The following is a 22,085-nucleotide window of genomic DNA, read 5'->3' on the forward strand; positions in this document are numbered from 1 at the left end:
TCTCAGAAATACACTCGTCTTCGTCTCTTGAGGGCAAGGGTGGATAGATTTGCCATACGTTCTTTGGACATGTTGTCAGGAGAGACCAGTCATTGGGAAAAGGACTGGCATTGGGAAGTAGAGGGGCAGCAAGGAGAAGGTGGCCCTCGAGGAGATGGATCGACACTGTTGCTGCAACAAAGGGCTCAAGTGTTTTGTCCTTGGAACACAAGATCATCTTAGTTGGAACAGACTCGATGGCACTGGACAAAAACGGTGCCGTCAAAGCAATGGTTTCCGAGGGGACCTGCTCAGCCAGTTACATTCAAGGAAGAGATGAACTCAGACGGTTATGGCAACTGTCTTTTTTGTTTGTTTGAGGGGATGGGTAGGATTGCCGGTAGGTAATCTTGATATGTTTTCTTAAAGGACACAGGATAATAATAGGAACTTGTGGGGAAGTTTTAAGAACATTTAAAACAGTAATGGAGAGAAGGCCGGGAACATTGCACACAGGAATTTCTTTCTCTTTTTTTCTCATTATGACAAAGCACTTGCTCACTTTCCAAGGAGAGCAAGGACTGCCTGTCTTAGGTTAGGCTCTCCAGAAAGGCAAAACCAGTGAAGCTTTATATGCTTATGTATCTACAGGGAGCGTTATCTCAAGGAAATGTTTACTTAGTTGTATGTTGTGCTAGTCTGGGTAGATTAGAGAAACAAATCCAGGGAGACTTATATATGTATAGGAAAAAAACATATCAATGAGCAATTGTATATTGAGAAAATATCCCAGCCCAGTCCAGATCAAGTCCATAAAACCAACATTAGCCCATAATCCCAATACCCAGTCTATAAATTCCTCTTCAGACTCATGTAGCACATGCAATGACGCTGAATGCAGGAAGATCACAGGCCAGTGGGTTGAAAGTCTTGTGGATCCAGTGGCAGTGGAAACATCTCAGTGCTTGTGTGGGTCTCGTCTCCACGTGGCTCCTCCAACTCCAGGGCTCTAGCTCTATCAACATAGCTCCATGTGGCTTGTCAGCAGGAAGATGAAGCACAGAGAGTGGGTCTGGCCTCTGCTGAGTCATCGCCTTAGGCTTCCAAATGAGGTCATTAAGCTGATTGACAGGCTAAACTCCACCCCTTCACTCTGAATAGTCTCAAGTTGACTACCACTTACTGGTTGACAGGTTCCAAGTCTGTAGGCTAGATGAAGGCTTCCCCTGACTCGTAGCTAGCAGCAAGGGTTGATCAACCTCAAAGATAAACAAGTCAGAGAGCAGGCTGTGAAGGCAGATGAATTCAAGATGGACAGATAAGATGGCAGACTGCTGACTCAAAGGCTGCAGAGGCTAACAAATCCCAGGATTGACAGGCAATACAGCAGGCTGCACATTTTAAGTCCAAAAACCTGGAAGTCGTTGATAAGCCAGATGTACTAACCAGGTATCACAAAAATCTCTCCACAGTGTTGCTATAAAGAGTAAGTCATACCCCTCACGAGAAATTCCTTGATCTCATCATGGAAGTGATTATATCAGATCCCATGGGAAATGACTATGTCATAACTGCCAAGCCACTGACGATCTTGATTCAGCCAAGATGACATTGAATCCTAACCATCACAGGCCATTCTTTGAGAATTTTGTTGGGAACCCTTACTTCACAAAGTCTACAGCCCAGCCCAGATAATGCTCCTTCAGACTTCTTTTGGTTCTGCAGACTCAGGATTTAAAAACATGATCTGAGTCCCATAAGGATGCCGAAACCTCCATTCTGATGTGCACATTGAAGAGCACAGCATGATAGGAAGGAGTCTGTGGGTGTAGTCAGTCACTGCTGACTCACAGACACCCATGAACCACAGACGGCAACACTGCCTGATGGTGCACCACCCTCACTGCTGTTGGTGCGTTTGAGGCCATTGGTGCAGCCACTGTGTCCATCCATCTCATCAAGGAACCTCCTCTTTATTGCTGCCGCTCCACTGTACCAACCATGATGTCTTTCTCCAGGGACTGGTCTCTCCTGACATGTCCACAATACATGTGACAGATAAAGTCTCACCATCCTTGCCTCTAAGGAGTATTCTGGCTGTCCTTTTTTCCAAGACAGATTTCTTTGCCCTTTTGGCAGTCTGTGGTACTCCCAGTGTTCTTCACCAGCACCTTATTTCAAATATGTCAATCCATCTTTGGTCATCCTTCTTCAAGTCGCAGCATCTAGAGGTGGGAACCCTGCCTTCAGAGGTATATCGACCTTGGTGGAAGATACGGTCAGAAACAATAGCTTCACGTTTTCTTATTTTTATTTAATAAACATTTCAGATGTTAAAGCATTTTTAACTTAGGTTTATATATGCTTATTTGAAGTTTTTCAGAGAATCCAGAAAGTGTAAAGAACAGTGTAAATAAAGACCACTCTCTCACCATCCAGTATTAACTGCTGCCAACATTTTATTATCCTTCCTTTGACATATTTGTCTGTGACTCTACCTGTAAGATCTACAAGAACCCTGGGGACACTGTCAGGTGAGCATTGGACTGCTAACCACAAAGTCCAAGATTCAAACACACCAGCTAATCCAAGTATGGAAGATGAGATTCACTTCTCCCATAAAGATTTATAGCCTGGGAAAATAGGGGGCAGAATGAGTCAGAATCAACGCAATGGTTTGGCAATGATTTGATTTTAGTTTGGGTGAATAGGTTAGGCCCATCAGATAATTTACATATTTTCTAACAAACTGATTTATAACCTTAGCTACATCTGAAAACTATTTATTTCAGTTCCAACTCATGCCAAGCGTGTGTGTGCAGAGTAGAGCTGGCCCTTGCGATTTTCAAGGTGATTGCCTTCCTGAAGATATGGCCAGGCCTGTCTTCCAAGATGCTTCTGGGTACATTTGATTGACTGACTTCTCAGACCTTTAACCATTAACAGATGTGCCGCCCAGGAACATCCATCATCCTCACAGTCTTAGTGATCACAGGGACAAGAAACCATGGGGAACATGTTAAAATATACCATACCGCATGGCCTTACATAGCAATAAACATAAATCTACACATGCTATGACAGATGAGACTTTAATGAAGGACAATACTTCATTTAACCAATTCCCTTTTGAGCAATCCTACCATTTCAAATTTTTCACTGATAAAAACATTCAACACTTTAGAGGAAATCCTTGAAAATTATGCTTTGTATAATTTTATATTGTTTCTAAACATTAAGTTGAGAATTGCTCAATTAAAGAGTATTCAGAATTTAAACTTTTATACGTAATGTCAAACCCTCCTTCAAACGCTACAATTCTTGCTGACTTTAAATCACACCACTTGTTTTCCCATTGCCCTTGATTTTTAATGGTATGATTTATCAGAGGATCCCTGGTGTCGCAATGGGTTAAGTGCTAGACTGCTAACTGCAAGGCAGATGTTTCCAACCACTTCACAAGAGAAAGTAGAAGCTCTTTGCTTCCATAATGATTTACAGTCTGAGACCCTAAGGGTTAGGGTTTCTATGCTTCTTTTAGGCTCCACTCTGTCCTATAAGATGGCTATGAGTTAGAATTGGGTTATTTCTTAATGGAGTAAATAACCTCAGAGATTAAAGCATTTCCTGCCTAAAGCAACTCCTCAACAAATGGCAGGTGGGATCTCTCCCAGGCCCTGTAACACCTGACTTGCCACATGGCCCTTGGTTGGCCATTACTTGTACATCTTCTCAGAAAAAAACCGCTGACCCAGTTTTTTAGGGGTGGTTGCCTCCCTTTCATTCCAACTACCAAAGCCAGTATCTGCCAACAGGTATCATAGTTTTAGACATAGTAACAAGGGGCTTTGTTCACGTTAAAGCCAGTTAGCAAATTAACCATAGCCATTCTAGAGACGGCTGTCAAAAACTAACCCAAGCCTGTTGCTGGGCAGATTTCCACCTATAGCAACCTAGTACGACAGAGTAGAACTGCCCCATAATGTTTCCGAAGCTATCAGTGGACAGAAGCAGACTGCCACATCTTCGTCCTGCAGAGTGGCTGATGCGTTTGCACTGTCAACCCTTCCAGAAGCCAAATGCTTAACCTCGGCACCACCAGGACTCCTTGAAAGAATTGTAAGCGTCCCTAAATTTAAGAACACCGTATTCACCAAACAATTCCCTTTGAGTTACATTATGTGTGTTACTATTTTCATCTCAAAGCAGTGGGGGGGGTGGAGGTGGAGGAAGTAATAAGCTTGTTTCTTCACAAAAAGAACTTCTTATAAGCAATTATAGGGAGACAAGAAAAGGTAATTTCAGAAGTATTGATAGTCTCCCTTTCTCAACTACACAGACTGATAGAAAATGGATTTATTTTTCTTAAGTTTTCTCCAGCAACAGTGATGTCTCTCATTCAGGTACTGTTGATTGAATTGTTGACAAGGTAAAAGTGTGAATACATTGACCCAGGCTGAACACATTTAATTTCCTCTTACCATTTTGTTAATACCTGAAATTGGAAGGCAATCAGATGGATCTTGACTGAAAGCAGAGAATACCAGAAAGATGTTTACTTGTGCTTTATTGACGATGCCAAGGCATTTGACTTGTGAGTCATATAATAAAGTCTGTGGATCATATAACGAACATGGATAATATTAAGAAGAATGGGAATTCCAGGACACTTTGCAAGTGGATCACAGGCAGTTGTGCTAAGAGGACTTGGGAATGGAGCATGGTTTTAAATCAGGAAAGGTATGTGTCAGGATCATATCCTCTCACCACACTTATTTGCTGAGCAAATGTTCAGAGAAGCTGGGTTACATGAAGAAGATGCAGCATCAAGACTGGAGGAAGGCTTATAAGCAGGGCACACATGCTTGCCTGCTGAAAGTGAGGAGGACTTGAAGCACTTGCTGATGAAGATCAAGGATTGCAGCCTGCAGTATGGACTACAACTCAATGTCAAAAAGAACAAAGTCCTCACAACTGGACCAATAGGTAACATCAAGATAAATGGAGAAACGATTGATCTTATCAAGGATTTTGTCTTGTTTGGATCCACAATCAATGCTCATGGAAACAGCAGTAAGAGGTCGAAAGGCACATTGGGTAAATCCGCTGTACAAGACCTCTTTTGAGTGCTGAAAAGCTGGGAGGTTACTCTGAGCACTAAGATGTGCCTGATCCAAGCCACGGTTTCCTCAATCACCTCGTGTGCTTGTGAAAGTTGGGCAGTGAATAAGGGAGACTGAAAAAGAATCAGCGCATTGAATTATGGTGCTGGCAAAGAATATGGGAAATGTAAAGGACAAAAAAAAAATCTATATTGGTAGAAGTCAGGCCAGACTGTTCCTTAAAGGCAAGGCTGGCAAGACTTTGCCTTCCATACTTTGGGCATGTCAGAAGAGACTAGTCCCTGAAGAAAGACATCATGCTTGGTAAAGTAGAAACTCACTGCTATAGAGTCAATGCCAGCTCAGAAGGACCCTATAGGATAGGGTAGAACTGTCCCTGTGAGTTGCTGAGACTATATCTGTTTATTGGAGGAGAAAGCGCAGTCTTTCTCCTGCAGAGTGGCTGGTGCTTTTGAACTTCAGACCTGGCCATGTGAAGCCCAACTCATAACCATTAGGCCAGTAGAGGGGCAACAGAAAAGAGGAAAGGCCTCAAAGGATGGATTGACTCACTGGCTGCCACAACAGACCCAAGCACAGGTAGGACGGGGCAGGGCCAGGCAGAGTTTTCTTCTGCTGCTCACGGGGCACAATGGGTCGGAACTGACACCGTGGCACCTCACAACAATAATGAAGCCATCACAGAGTCACTGCCACCCAGTCAACGCCAACTCAGAGCAGCCCTATGGGACGGTGGAACTTCCCCTGTGAGTTTCTGAGACTAACTGTTTACCGAAGTAGAGACCTCTGTCTTTCTCCCTCAGGGCAGCTGGTAGCTTCAAACTGCAGACCCTGAGGATGGCAGCCCAAAGCATAACCACTGCTCCACCAGTGATCACACTAGTACATAAAAGTAAACTGACAGAACACGTTCTCAGATCTGGTATGTTGAGTAGAAGAAGAAGGAAAATTACTCAACAGTAAAAAGAACCCTTGCCTAATTAAGAAATGTGCTCATATTATTTAACCAAGGAGACCATAACACGGAAATGTCATGGACTCTTTGGGTTTCTAACACTCTCAAAGGGTCAGCTGAATATTTTTCCAGGTTTTCTAAGAAGCAGCTTTGACTCTTACAGGATGGAGTTGTTACAAGATAGAGAAAGGACTGCCCAGGTACAACCCCTTTCCTCCTTTCTTGAAAATCACTCCCCAGTTCCCCTGGAAGGAGAAATTGGCTTTTACCAAGAGAACCCAGATTTTGAACCTGACTGGGCTTAACTAGAGATGGATGGCCAAAGGCAGTGGTAGAGCAGTCAAGAAATAGTGAAAAGGCATATTTCCAGGTATACATTCTTTAGAATTTTGAATTGATATTTTCTGTATAAATTCACCATGCTGTATCATCCCTGTCCAACAGAAGCATAATACAAGGTACATATGTAATTTTATATTTTAATAGCTGTATTAATATTTTAAATGAATAAAATTAAATTTAATAGTACATGTTTTATTTGAACCACATTAAATTATTATAAATTCAACATGTGCTCAATATGAAAATCATTCATGAGATTACTTTACTTTTCTTATGCTAAGCTGTGAAGCCAGCTGTGTCTTTTACACTCACCGCGTGTCTTAAGTAAGACTTCTCCATACTTCAAGTATTCAGGAGCCACCTGTGCATAGTACTTAACAGCTAAAGGGACCACATTCCATTCAACAGCACAGGTGTCTTTATACAATATTAAGTAATCATTAACTCAAAAAGCATAGACACATATTCACAGAAAATCTTTACTATTCCTACACAGAAAGCATAATAAACCCCCACTTTCTGAAAAGGATTCACTACTTCAATCTGAAACATTAAGCTAGACTGTGTTCTCTAGTTAACGCTGACGTACTAACCCTACAGGACAGAGGAAAGTCTTACATCTTTATGGGAACAAACAGTCTTACAGTTCTCCCAAGGAGCAAGTGAGTGGATTCAAACTGCTAGCCTAAGCAGCTCAATGTGTAAGTTATTTTTCCACAAAACCTCCTTCAAAACGTGGTTACAGAAGTTAAAATTGACCAACCTGAAGGATTATAATGTATAATTACCAGTGCACGCACACTGTTAGGAAGCAGGGGGTCTGGTCTGTAATAAGGTTCTGAGTCTATGCATTTGAAGCCAAAATCAGGGCTGCCTCTTCTCTAGGCTGTTCAGATGGATTCTTGAGGACCTCAAGAACAGAGAGAGTCCAAGAGAAATTTCCTGTCCCTTTCTTCAAGGAATGTCCTCATTGCCTTTCTACTTGTGCTTCGTGGTAAGGTAGAAAGTGGAATGCTCCTGGCCCTGCGGGACCTCCAAGCTAGGGGCTTGGGTGGTCTAGGCAAGGATGGAGTTTTGGCAGTAGCCTATAACCAAGCATCACAGTAACAGGCTTTAATGGGAAAATGATCAGTCTGCCTTTTATCATATCCCCGATGGGAAAAACTGGTTCCAAAATGATAGTTAGTTGTACTTTCCATTATAATCTCACTTGAGCCTGAGTTCAATGGCAATGCCCAATAATAAGTCTGGTCTCCTGTGCAAGGTCCTTGAGTGATGCCAATGCTTTGTGCTTGGCTTTGTACAAGCTGTTAACACTTGTAGTTCAAGTCCATCATCAGCACCCACCACAGACAAAAGGGCTGGCAACCTTCTTAGGCTTATAGACAGGAAATCCGTATGGAGTAGGTCTTCTGTGTAAGACACGAGATGCCATGAATTGAAATTGGTTTGATGCCAACCAGTTTGGGTTGGCTTAATTTGGGCTACCTCATTTGAAGTCCCAAGACACCCAGGACTCTTTTTTTTCTCTCTAAAAGAAATATTAAATGTAAACATAATTTCTAGACAAGGCAGGGAGGGGCTTCTTAAATCAACTGTGTGAATCTTGCCTGTCACAGTTTATCATTTTCTATCTTCTTCCCAAGAGAAAAGGGATAAATCATTATGTCAGAGAAATCTCAGGAGGTGTTCCCAAGCTCAGCCATAACAAAACCCCGGACCAGTCCAACCTAAATGATAAGCTATAAATGCATCAAGTAATATCTTCTTATTGACCTACAGTGAAGGAAAGAAACCAAATATTTGTACACAGAAATTGAAAACTGATAAACCATGAAGACCTAACCAAATAAGAAGGTGACTACAGAATTGCCAGGAAAGCATATCTTCACTCCAGGGGCCTGGACACCTCCATCGCTCAAGCACTTTGCCCTATTTGACATCATCTTCCAGCTGCCTGCCCTGCAGACTTCACATTCCAGCATCAGGTGCAAAGGCTACTGCCACACAGAGACTGCTGGCTAGCACTGACCATACTTCTCCCAAGACAGACTTGTTTTTCCTTTTGGCAGTCCATGGTACTTTCTATATTCTTGTCCAGCACCTCAATTCAAATGCAGTGATTCCTCTTCAGTCGTCCTTATTCAGTGTCCAACTTTCATATGTGTATGAGGAGACTGAAAATACCGTGGCTTGGGTCAGGTGCACTTTAGTCTTCAAAGTCACCTCCTTGCTTTTTAACGCTCTAAAAATGACTTATGCAGCAGATTTACCCAATAATAGAGCACACCATAATAATTACAGATTGAGTAAAGCTTTCAGGACCTTCGTTTGCTGATGGAGCATGACTCAACAGAATAGAAACAACTGTGCACATCTATTATTAATCATAAAGTGGAAATATGAAGTACAAATCCAGGAATTTGTACATCATCAAAAATGAATCAGAACCCATAAATATCAATATCCCAGGCAGGCATTAGTGAACTAAAACAGGCAGGTATTGGGTCATTTTGAATCAGATAATCATATGATATACTATATTTAGTATGACTAAAATTCAAGAGGAATGGCATATCCAAGAAGAATATTTCAACATCTATCTGAAATACATTGTTGTCTGTGCTAGTCCAGATAGTCTGGAGAAACAAATCCAGGGAGACTCATATGTGTATGTGGTAGTCACCTAATCTGGTGTCAATTTAAGGATTAAGAGTAGGGGTGGAGTCTAGGCTGTCAATCTGGAGATAGCCAATGAGGCTTCTATGTGGGCATGGCCTTCTGAGAATTCTGGGAAATCTGGGAATTCCTGCTTGGAGGCAGGATATACTATCTCTCTCGTTCACTACCTTGGAGATTCTCTACTGACAAGGCTGACTTCCTGCGAAGCATCCCTGAGGAGATGCCACATGGACCTACCCTGATGTAGCCCTGTGAACTGGAATGGCCACGTGGAGAACTCTGCCAGCACTGAGATGCTCACTACCCAAAGACTTTCTACCCACTGGCTGGTGATTGTCCTGCATTTGGCTTCATTGCATGTGCTTCGTGAGTCTGAAGAGGACTTTACAGATTGGTCTTGGACATAAGGACTAATATTAGACTTATAGGTTTGATCTGGACCGGGCTGGGATGTTTTCTCAATGTTCAATTGCTCTTGTATCTAAACCTCTCCGTTACATACATATGGTGTCCATGGATTTGTTTCTCTAGTCTACCCAGACTAACACAGTGTATAAGAAAGAGCTTTATATACAAGAGCAATTGAATATTGAGAAAACATCCCAGCCCAGTCCAGATCAAGTCCATAAGTCTAATATTAGCTCATATGTCCAATACAATCTATAAAGCCTCTTCAGACTCACAAATCACATGCAATGACACCGAATGCAGAAAGATCACAGGTCAGTAGGTGGGATGTCTTGTGGAGCCAGTGGCATTGTAAGCATCTCAGCACTGGCAAGGGGCTCCATGTGGCTTCTCCAACTCCAGAGGTGAGCTTCTCTCCATGTGTCTTCTCTGCAGGGATGTATCCCAGGGAGTAAGCCAAGAAAGAGAGAGATTCTCTTGCCTCCAAGGAGGAATACCGGAGTTCCCAGAATCTCAGGGGAAGGCCATGCCCACACAGAGGCCTCATTGGCTATATCTTGATTGACAGGCTAGACCCCACCCCTACACTCTTAATCCTCAAATTGACAGCAGATTATGTAACTACCACGCTGTCTATGATAGGATACTATCTAAACAAATGTAAGGAAATCCAATTGACACAATTATTATTTAAATTTACACACCAACCACTAAATCTAGTGATAAATAAATGAAAGAATTCTATGAAATTCTGTAATGTGATACTGAAGATGCATTGATAATTCCTTAGAGATGAGCATAAGAAGGTTGAAAACAGAGGAAGAAACAGTAGTTGGAAAACATGGCCTGCGTGATAGAAATGAAGTTGGAAATGGCATGATAGGATTTTGCACAAGTAACAACTCCTTCATTGCAAATATCATTTTTTTTCAATAACATAATTGGCAACTATACACAGATTCTCATCAGATAGAACCTTCATTTGCTGATATGGCACAACTCAAACTGAGAAGAAACAACTGCAAACACAGAAGTCAAATAGACAATCGAGAGGTTCAAGATCAGCAGCCAAAACAAGACTAGGGGCTGACTGTTATGGAAGTTGAAGTGGAGAAAAATGTTAAAGTCCCAAGAGCCAAACTTCAGCCTTGAGAATATCCCATGTGAATTTCAAGAGCATCTCAAGAATAGAGTTGACTCATTAACCACTAATGACAGAAGACCTGGCCAGCTGTGGAATGATAGCAAGAACGACATACATGAAGCAAAAGGTTATTCAAAAGACAGGAAGGAAAGAAAAGATCAGAATGGGTGGAGATCCTGAAATTTACTCTTGAACGTAGAGTAGCTAAAGAAAATGAAAGAAATTAGGCAACAAAAGAGTAGAATCAAAAAGTTCAAAAAGCAGCCCAAGAAGACAAATATGATCATGGAAAGTGTGAAAACCTGGAGTTAGAAAATGGAAAAGCGAGAAGACACTCAAAGAACTGAGGACAATGCATGCTTTGAGTTGCAATATTGAACAATTCTATGGTCGAATGTTGAATGAAGCAGGAAGCTTCAAAAGAAAATGGAAAGAACACAGTCACCGCGCCAACAAGGACTAGTTCACACTGAACCATTTCCGTAGGTAGCATGTGAGCAAGAACCAATGGCACTGAGAGGAGAAATCCAAGCTACACCAAAGGCATTAGCAAAACAAAAAAAAGTCTCCAGGAATTGACAGAATATCAATCAAAATATAGCAACAAAGTGATGAGGCAATGGAAGCACTCATTCATTTATGCAAAGACATTTGGAAGGCATCGACCTGATCAACTGACTCATATCCATATTTGTACCCATTCCAGCGGCAAGTGACCCAACGCAATGGGGAAATTGTTGAACGATACCATTAATACCACAGGGAAGTCCAATTTGCTGAGGATCATTCAACAATGGATGCAATAGTACACTGACAGGGAGCTGCCGAAATTCAAGCTGGATTCAGAAGAGGACGTGCCAAAGGGGGTTATCAATGCTGACATCAGATGGAGCGTGGCTGAAAGCAGAGAAGACAAGAAAGATACTTGTGTTTCACTGACTATGCAAAGGCATTTGACTGTGTGGATCATGACAAATTGTAGATGGAGTTGGGAAAAACGGGAATTTCAGAACACTGCATTGTGCTTATGTGGAGCCTGTGCATGGACCAAGAGGCAGGTGTTTGAAGAAAAACAAGGGAATTCTGTGTGGCTTAAAATCAGGCAATGTGTATCAGGAATGTATCTTTTCATCATACTTACTCAATCTGCATGCTGAGCAAATAATCCAAGAAGCTAGATTATTCAGCATTAGGGTTGGAGGAAGGCTTATTAGCATCCTGCGATCTGCAGATGAGACAGCTTTGCTTGCTGAATGCAAGGACTTGAAGCACTTGCTGAGGAAGATCAAGGACTGCAACCTTCGGTGTGGATTGCATCTCAAGGTAAAAACAAAAGCAAAAAACCTTCACAACCAGACCAAAACAGGTGACATCACGATAGCAGGATTGAAAAGAAAAGACTGATGTTGCCAAGGATTTAAACTTGCTTGGATCCACAATCAATGCTCATAGAAGCAGCAGTTGAGAAATCATGCAAAGTGTTGCACTGGGAGAATCTGCTGCACAAAGTCTCTTTAGAATACGGAAGAAGGTGCACCTCACCTGAGCCACGGACGGTATCATCAGTTACCTCATGCACACGAGTTGGACATTAATAAGAAAGCCTGCAGAAGAATTGATGCATTTCCATGAAGGTGCTGGTGAAGACTGTCGAGAGTCCCATGAACTACCAGAACCACAGAAAGATCTGTCTTGGAGAAGGACAGCCAGAATGTTCCTGAGAAGCAAGGATCACGAAACATTGACTCACTTCAGACATCTTATTGGGAGAAACTGGTCCCTGGAAAAGAACATCATGCTTGTTAAAATAGAGAGACAGCGAAAAAGAGGAAGACTCTGAATGAGATGACGGACGCAGTGACTGCAACAATGGTCTCCGACACAACAGTTGTGAGAAGGATGCAGGATCGGGTGCTAGATTGTTCTGCTGTACACACAAATGCCAGGAGGTGGAACAGACTCGGCGGCACCTAACAGCTCCAAGCATTTAGGGATTAAAGAGTCCTGGAGCCCTAATCCCAGCTATGTGGACAACTGCCCTTCCCCCAGAAGAATTTATTTCAGAGGACAGCACTGAAGCTGCAGCTCAGGGAAAGTGACATGTCTGTCTGATCAGAGCACACTGGAGCAAATGAAGGGGAAGGAAGAGAGAGTAGAGCATATCCTGGCCCACCAAGCCTTTAGGACAATATCCCCACTCTGAACAGCCAATGCACAAGTGGGCCATGTGGCTGATCCCACTATGAGACATGATGTCCCTCGCTGACCCATGGCTCTACGGGGGACAACACTGGAGACTCAATGTTGGGATTGGCCCAGTCTGACCCTGAGATACCGACGCAAAACACTAAAGGCCTGCGGCAGAGCAACAGGGGAAGCAGAGCAGGGAGCTCCCGAGGGAATACAAAGGACAGACTCTGGGGCCAGAGCGTAGCCCCTCATCAGACTTGACTGGAGGACACACCTAGAAGTCAAAAAAGAGACATTGATCTATTTATAGGTTTGTCTTTTTCTTTTTTAAATTAATTTTTTTCTTGGCCATTGGTTTTCTTTGTTGTTGTCATTGTATTCTCTTTTGTCTTGCTATGCCTTGTTTTTTGTGCATATTATTATCTCTATAGGTCTATCTAGATAACATAGGCTGGATGAACAGTCTAGAGGAGAAAACAATGGGACTGATGGTTCCGGCGGGGGAGGGACACGGGAGAGGGGGAAGTGGGGGAAAGGAGGTGGTGTTCGCCAACCCAGGGACAAGGGAACAGCAAGCGATCCAAAATTAGTGGCAAAGGAGGGTGTGAGAGGCCTGGTAGGGATTCTGCAAAGGCAATGTAACTGAGAGAAATAACTGAAACCAAATGAAGGCTGAGCATGATAGTGGGACAAGAGGAAAGTAAAAGGAAATAGAGGAAAGAACTAGGAAGCAAAGGGCATTTAGAGAGATCTAAATACAGACATGTAAATATACTTATATAGGATGATGGGGAAATAGATCTGCATGTATATAGGTCTAACATTAAGGCTGCAGATGAACATTGGATCTCCACTCAAGTACTCACTCAATACAAGAACACTTTGTTCTATTAAATTGGCATTCCATGATGCATACCTTCCCGACACAATTGATGAAGACAAATGTGTGCATAAGCAAATGTGGTGAAAAAAACTGATGGTGCCCAGCTATCAAAATATATATTGTCTGGGGTCTTAAAGGTTTGTAGGTAAACAAGCAGCCAGCTAGCTCAGAAGCAACAAAGCCCACATGGAAGAAGAAGCACACCAGCCTGTGTGACCACGAGGTGCCAAAGGAATCAGGTATTAGGCATCAAAGAACAAAAAAATCATATCATTGCAAATGAAGGGGAGTGCAGAGTGGAGGCCCAAAGTCCATCTGTAGACAACTGGACACCCCCATACAGAAGGGTCACAGGGAGGAGACGAGCCAGTCAGGGTGCAGGGTAGCAACAATGAAACATACAACTTTCCTCTAGTTCTTAAATGCTTCCTCCCCCACTCCCCCCACTATCATGCTCCCAATTCTACCTTACAAATCCGGCTAGATCAGAGGATGTACACTGGTACAGATAGGAACTGGAAACACAGGGAATCCAGGGCAGATAATCCCTTCAGGACCAGTGGTGAGAGTGGCGATATCGGAGGGTGGAGGGATGGTGGGTTAGAGAGGGGGTACTGATTAAAAGGATCTACATATAACCCCCTCCCTGGGGAACAGACAACAGAAAAGTGGGTGAAAAGAGACATCGGACAGTGTAAGATATGACAAAATAATAATAATTTATAAATTATCAAAGGTTCATGAGGAAGGGGGAGTGGGGAGGGAGGGGGGAAATGAAGAGCTGATATCAAGGGCTCAAGTAAAAAGCAAATATTTTGAGAATGATGATGGCAACAAATGTACAAATGTGCTTGACACAACAGATGTATGTATGGATTGTGATAAAAGTTGTATGAGTCCCCAATAAAATGCTTTTAAAAAAAACAGTCCTGGAATAATGTGTATACTTAATACATCGCCCATTCTATTAAACAGCGACATGCACGTGCTAACTGAAAAATTGGAAGTGTAATCCGCCCAACCAGAGGACCACTTTCTTAGATTTACAAGTTTCCCAGAGTGCACAATACTGGCTCCTCGTGGGCACCTAGATAATCCAGGAGGACTGGGCCACAGTGTCAAAGCTGTTTAATTGCCAGGGAGGGCACTGAGTCATTTTTTGTTTGTTTGTTTGTTTCCTGAAAAGGGTGAGGTAGGCCATATAAGTTGGGGAAGCTATGATTTATAGCCTTGGAAGCTCTAGGAGGCAATTCTATCCTATCCTATAGGATCACTAACTCAGAATCAATTTGATGGCGCTGGGTTTGGTTTTTTGGTTACTAAGGTGTGAGCAGGGTATAGGTGTGAACTACGGGGGGCGGGGCGGTCGTTCCCACATGGGGATTAGTAAAAGCAAGCAATGAGGAAAGAGGAATTCATGGAACCCAGAGAGAAAGCGATACACAAAGAGGACCACCCAACAGGATGTGTGATTCTCAGTAAAAAGACAAAGTCTGGAAGGGCGTTAAAGCAACAAACACCCCGACTTCCATTCTTATTTCCCTCCGTGCTCCAGGCCAATGCCCTACCACACATGCTAGAGGACAACGGAGCCCAGCAATACGTCCCTCTAGATTAGCCTTCATGAACACAGAGCGGAGTGGAAGGACGGGAAGCGTGATGCTGTGTGAGCAGTCGACAAGTTCACAACCTATTGCGAGAAACAGGGCAGGACTCTCAGAAAGTGGAATATAAACTGAGTCCTATAGAATGAATAGGGATTAAGCAGGTCATGGGAGGGAGGTGTGTGGAATGGAGGTTGTTGTGATCTGATGTTTAAATTGTTTTAATTCTCTCACTGATAGACTGGGATTCTGATCCTTAAAAGGTTTTCCTGTGTGGATTGTGATAAGAGTTGTATGTATTGTCTTGCTTTTTAAACAGGTGGGAGAGGTATGAAAATTAGAGAATGTCGGTGTCCGAAGAACGCCCAGAGCTCCAGCTATTTGGTTGCTTCCTGGGATGGTTCCGATGGGGTCCAATCCGGAAGCAAACCTTCACACGCTGAAATTGGCGGTCATTCTAGGGCCACAAGCTGAGAGATCTTTAGAAAAGCAAGTGTTGAAGTTGGGTTCCCGCATATTGCTGCAGCGCGGTGAGAAAGGTTGCCACTGTCTCATTCCTTTCTTAAATGTAAGATCACTACGCGCTCCATTAGGTTCCAACTCGATGGCGTTCTCAATGGCGCTAATGAATACTTAGTGCAGTGTCTGGCACGCGAGGTATTTAAACACTAAGTGGTTCAGAAATGGTGGCCATGTCTCAGATTAGTACCTACATTTTCCTTCTCATTTACCCCCTTCTTGGTTCTACAGTCCAGGTAGAAAAGACACGGAACAGCTTCTAGAAAGTACAATGAAATAAAAGGAGACGATGCAAGTAGGGACACGAAAAGAAATATATATTATAGAACAGAGGGATTGTGGATTTCATCTTAAATCCCGGGAGTGGGTTCTTTAGATTCTGCTTTAATGGAAGAGTGGTTTTGCTTCTCTCTGTCTGTGTAACTGGTCCTTTTTCTTCAGCTCTCGCCTCAAACATCAGGTCATGAAAGCATCATTGTCTGGTCAACCTAAGCATAAAAAGGCCCCTTCCACAGTTTCTCCCCCCTGGTCTATTCCGGTCCACCTCCTTCCAAGCTGCAGAGTGATTTTCTTCTTTACACCATTTTATGAGGACATAATCCAGACCTCAGACAGTGCTATAGTTCAGTCAGCATGACCTTTTGAGATCCACATTGGTTCATGCTGATTTCTTTTAAAGCCATCCAGGAGCTTCCCACTTTTCTGGAAATTATATTGACAGACTTTGCGGGGCCAATCTGGTCTACCCTCCTCTTTCTGACTTCAGCTTTTACCACTTTCCTTCACTGAATTTCCTTTCATCGTTCAAGACTCTTCATACTTCCTCAGGCAGTGTTCCCTCCTCAAGGCCTGGACCCTTCATCGTCACCGCCTGAGTCTTCCTCACAGATGGGGCCCAGCATGGGCTTGCCATAAGCCCTACCTGCAACTTGGGTGGTTGATCCAGCAGCTAACAACAACAAGAACAACGATATGTTGATTGTAAAAACGAATCCTGGTAATGCAAATATGGAAATATGAGTAGGGGATATCTCTAGGTGATAAAACTAAAGGTGATCAAGATAAAATAACACCACCCTGTCCTCCCTCTTTAAATCAATGAGTGGTGGTGAGTTAGTTTGTGTCAATCTGGCTGATAAACACATGTGGGGTTAATTGAAGGGCAGAGAGATAAATGGCTCAGGTGAGCCTCACCTTTCTAGTTCTCGGGTCTCTTGCTTTGTGATGGTCGAACCAGGGTGCAGCTGTCTTAGCCAGTTCCCTACTTCAGCTGGCAAGGCTCACTTCCTGCAAGACATCCCTGAGGAGAAGCCACATGGACCTACCCCGATGCAGCCCTGGGTGCTGGAGCACCCATGTTGGGACACCTGCCAGCACTTAGATGTTTACACATTCACTGACTCGGGTTTCCTCCTGCAGTCAGCATCATTGTGTCTGTTTTGTGAGATGGAGGAGGACTTTGTGGATTGGTGTTGGACTTGTGGGCTTGGGAAGCACTGGGTTGGGATGTTTTCTTGATGCGCACTTACCTTTATATAAAACTCTCTCCTATACATGAGTTTCTGTGGATTTGTTTCTCTAAAGTACCCAGACTAGCACAGGTGGTCAATGGAATGCCAAGCACCTCAATGGCGGTGGGTGATTGGCATCCCATTGACAGTGAGTTTGTTTCTTTTGTTCTTACATCGTTTTGCCCGTTAACTGAAATAATCAAACCCACACTCTTCTTTTAGAAGAAATGAAGACAGACGCTCTTTAAATGACTGGGCATCTCCAAAGGAAATGGTGCCTTAAGGACTTGAACATTCATTTCAGTAATTCATTATTTCAAATAAGTGTTTATAGGACACTTCACACGTAACCAGCACTTGCTGAACACTGTATTTTAAAAGATGAATGTGCTTGCCAGTGATACATACATATGATGCTGTCTTTTCAGGACAACTTGTCAGCTCAACCACAGAGAGGAAATAAAAGTAGAAAGTACAGAAGAACGCCGGACATCGACGCTAATCCGTTCTAGAAGGAGCATCAAGATGTGATGCAGTCGAGTTCTGAATTAATTTTTCCCATAAAAAATAATTGAAACAGATTAATCCGCTCTCGACCACCAAGTTTTTACCCTAACCTTGCCCGTTTTATACAAAACATTACACAGAAATTTCAAAGTAAATAAGTTCAGCGGTAAATAATATAATTTAAATAAGAAACACAACATTAAAAAAGTTTTTTAACAACTATTATATGGCCCATACCTTGAAACTGATGGGATTCTGGATCTGTGGACACGGATGTGGAGAGGAGGAATGGAGAGAGAGAGCAAGAGAGTAATTGGAAGGGGAGTCCCCTTCCATAAAATCAGCGGGTAGCTGCTTTTCAGGAGTTTTTTTCCCACCCTTTTTTGCCTTTATTCGCTGGGACCTGGCTGGCTTTCTCTTAAAAAAAACTCTGTCTAATGTGGTCTGCTGTTGGCGTTTCCTGAACTGTTTTCTAAAAGAGTTTACTAAATTATCATCAGCAATATCCAAAATTATCATCAGCGATATCCAAAATTATCATCAGCGATATCCATAACACGGTTCACCAGTTCCTTATCCTGACAATTCTTTCTAAAATACTCTTTTTTAGGAACCATATTTTTATCTGAAAACAGTATAAAAGGCCACAAAAACTAAGAAAGTTATGGCCAAAGACGCTTGGAACACAGCCACCAAAGGTTTAAACAACGTGTACTAACAACGCCAACTAAGGCCGAGTGACCGAAACACGGGCTGTTTTTGTTTATAAGAATCGCTGTTTCTCGACATTTCACATTGAAATCTGGTGATGTCGAGTTATGGTGCGGTGGACACTGGGGTGCTACTGTATTGGGAAATTAACATCTAAAAGTCTAAGTGGTGTGAGGTGCAATACCCAGGAACATGACCTCATTTGGGGTTCATAACGTTAAGGGATTTTGTGAACTGCTTCTGGACCAGGCTCTTTCCCTTGATCTCCTTGTCCATGCTTCATCCCCAGCAGCTGCTTATACTTAGCACTCAACTAACCTTTATTGACCTCATCGCCTCGCATTCTCAGTGGTTCAGTGAAACAACCCTAATGACTATCTTCGCTTTTTAGCAAAAAATAAAACCACACATCAGGACCAATAAGCAACCTCACGCGCGCTGAAGATGCTGTTCACTTTTCTTGTATTCACAAATCTACGTGTGGTAGTTACGTAATCTGGTGTCGACTTGAGAGAATGCCGAGTGGACTCTGGCCTGTCAATCAAGATATAAGCAAGGAGGCCTCTGTGTGGGCATGGCCTTCTCCTGAGAATTCTGGGAAATTTGGATTTTTCCTCCTTGCAGGCAGGAGACATCTTCTCACTCCCTTGGAGACGCTCTACTGACAAGGCTGACTCCCTGTGAGACATCCCTGAGGAGAAGCCACAGGACCAACCCTGATGCAGCCAGAACCTGGACCTGAAGAAGCCACGTGGAGATCCCTGCCAGCGCTGAGATGCTTACCACCCACTGGAGCCAAAGACACCCACTGGCCTGTGATCATCCTGCATTCGGCCTCATTGCTTGTGTTGTGTGAGTCTGAAGAGGACTGTATAGATTGGTATCGGACATATGGGCTAATATCGGACTTATGGGCTTGGACTGGACTGGGTTTGGATGCTTTCTTAATGTACAATGAATTACCCTTTATATAAAACTCTCTCTTATACACATATGAGTTTCTATGGATTTGTTTCTCTAGTCAACTGGGACTAACACACTATGCCCAGGGAAGCAGCAGTCAGGACACACAGTGACACGCTGCATTGGGGCAAATCTATCACCCAAGGTTTCTTTAAAGTGTTATTAGAAAGTATGCCTGATCCAAGTCAGGGACGAGGATGTAGGCTTGGGTCCAGAAGGGAGCAAAGAGGTGTCGCCCACCTATTTGTCATATATAGTAGCCAGAACAGGCGGGAGAAGAGTACGATTCTGCAGCGGGTTTAGCACTACCTACAAGACGGCTTATGTTCAAACAGATTCTCAGTTCAAAGTTTCTCAACAGGAAAGAGTCTTAATCAAACTTAATCCCAAAGCAGTTGCCATCATGTTAATTCAGATTCATAATCATTCCATGAGCGCCAGGCAGTGCTTCTGGTGGGCTCTGGTTGACCTTCTGGTTGGCAGCATAGAACATTAGCCATTTGTCCCACCCCCAGCACCAGATTGAACTTACTGCTAGGACAGAATGGGCCCCTGCCTGGCCCTGTGCCAGCCTCTCAAGCATTGCTACATGTGAGCCGCTGTTGTAGCCACTGCAGTCCATCCCAGAGAGGACTTCTCTCCTTTTTGCTGGCCCAGGACTTTAACACACTTCATGTCTTTTCCAGCAATAGATCTCCCTGATAACACGCCCAAAGTAAACAAGACAAAGTCTTGCCATCCTCACTTCCAGAGAGCATCCTGCCTGAGGTTCCTCCCAGACTGATGTGTGCAATCTTATGGCGGTCCACGGGAGAGTCAACAAAGAATGGATTCCAATGGGTCTTCTTTTTTGTGGTCCAGGTTTTGCAGGCATGGAAGGCAGTTGAAAATACTATAGCTTGGGTTATGTGCACCTACCCTATGCTTTTTTAACAATTTAAAGACATCTTTTTTTTAAACAGACTTATACAATACAATGTGTTGTTGGATACCTTGATTCTTGCTTCCATGGGCACTGATTGTTGATTCAAGTAGAATGAGATTCTTGACGCCTTCAATTTCTTCAACTTGTCATGAAGTTGTCATGGGCCCAGTTGTGAGGAATTTTCTGAGCAAATTCAGCTGTGAACATATAGTCAGAGATGCAGCATTCATCATCAGGAGGAATGACTGAATAGGAAATGTTTGTGGGATGACTATTTTGAAAATATTCAAGTTTTTATCATTTGTGACAACCTAGGTAATTGTACAAGTCTGTTTGTGTTGTTTGGAAGTGGATGATTACATGCCCACAGTGTATTGGGACCCTCCAAGTTTAAGATGCAAAAATAAAATAGCAAACTGTGCCCAAAAGGTGGCAGGCTTGCCTCATAATGATATTGTTAAAGAAGAAGAAGGTTTACAGTGAAGGAGTATAGTGGATTTTCTATTCTGAGTGATATTCAATAGGAGCCCTGGTGGCACAGTGGTTACATGTTCTGCTACTGACCACAAGGTCATCAACTTGATACCACTAACCGCGTCAAGGGAGAAAGATGAGGCTTTTTACTCCCAAACTCTGTCAGTCTCTACCCTGTCCTATAAGGTCACTGTGTCAGAATCAACTCAGTGGCAGTAAAGTTGAACTTGGTTTTGGTTTAAGTGATATTAAAAAGGTCCAGCAGAAATTCTGACTGAAATATAATAAATCATATAGTCGTATGATTATGAAAAGTCTTGGATATTTCATAGCTAATATTGATAAAATCTATTCATTCTCAATTATTGCATGACTATAAGATAAATACAAGTAGGTATTGAGTTCATCTTCAAGAAATAATTCTGCATACTAGGTATAAAGTATACTGCCTATTCTTAGATGACAGTGGGGGTTAGTACATTTAAATATTGTTTTTCTTCTTAAAATAGGTAATAAACCTTGCCTTCCTAGGTGAGATTGGCATAATTATATCTTATATCTGCCTGTAAGTGTATAATATAAAATTGTTTATTTTTATTCATTCTAGAGGAACCTGAATTTTATTTTCAACTTGTTAGATGGGTTAATGTGTAATTGGAATTATTATAAATTTTAAAAGTATATTTCACCTACTTTTGAAAACTAAAATAGTAAATCATTTGCTATTTGTGTTAAATGTATGTTTACTCTCAAAATATAACTGAGCCTATAACATTAAAATAATACCTTTTAGTTGACCTTTTTTATAAGAAGAAAAGTCTCTGTCTTCAGAAGCAAATTTAATAAATGAACAAGCACTCCTCTGCCCCCGGCATTGTGTTGAGCACTAAGAAATGAAAGAGAAGGTTCTGGCATTCGAGGGAGACCTAACCTTCTGTAGAGATAAGATGGGCACTTCCTCAAGAGCTTCACTGCATGATTGCACAAACAATCCCAATGAATGCTTATATCACCAAGACAGACATGGAAACTGGTTTGATTTTTGGAAAACAGATCATCAGTTAGGAACTCCCATATTAACCAAAGTCCTCATTGCCATTTCCCTCCACAACTAACCACCACACATTCACACACCCACTCCTGCAGATCCACAAGTTCACATTGG

The sequence above is a fragment of the Tenrec ecaudatus genome, chromosome 8 (assembly GCF_050624435.1).
Source record: "Tenrec ecaudatus isolate mTenEca1 chromosome 8, mTenEca1.hap1, whole genome shotgun sequence".
NCBI lineage: Eukaryota > Metazoa > Chordata > Mammalia > Afrosoricida > Tenrecidae > Tenrec > Tenrec ecaudatus.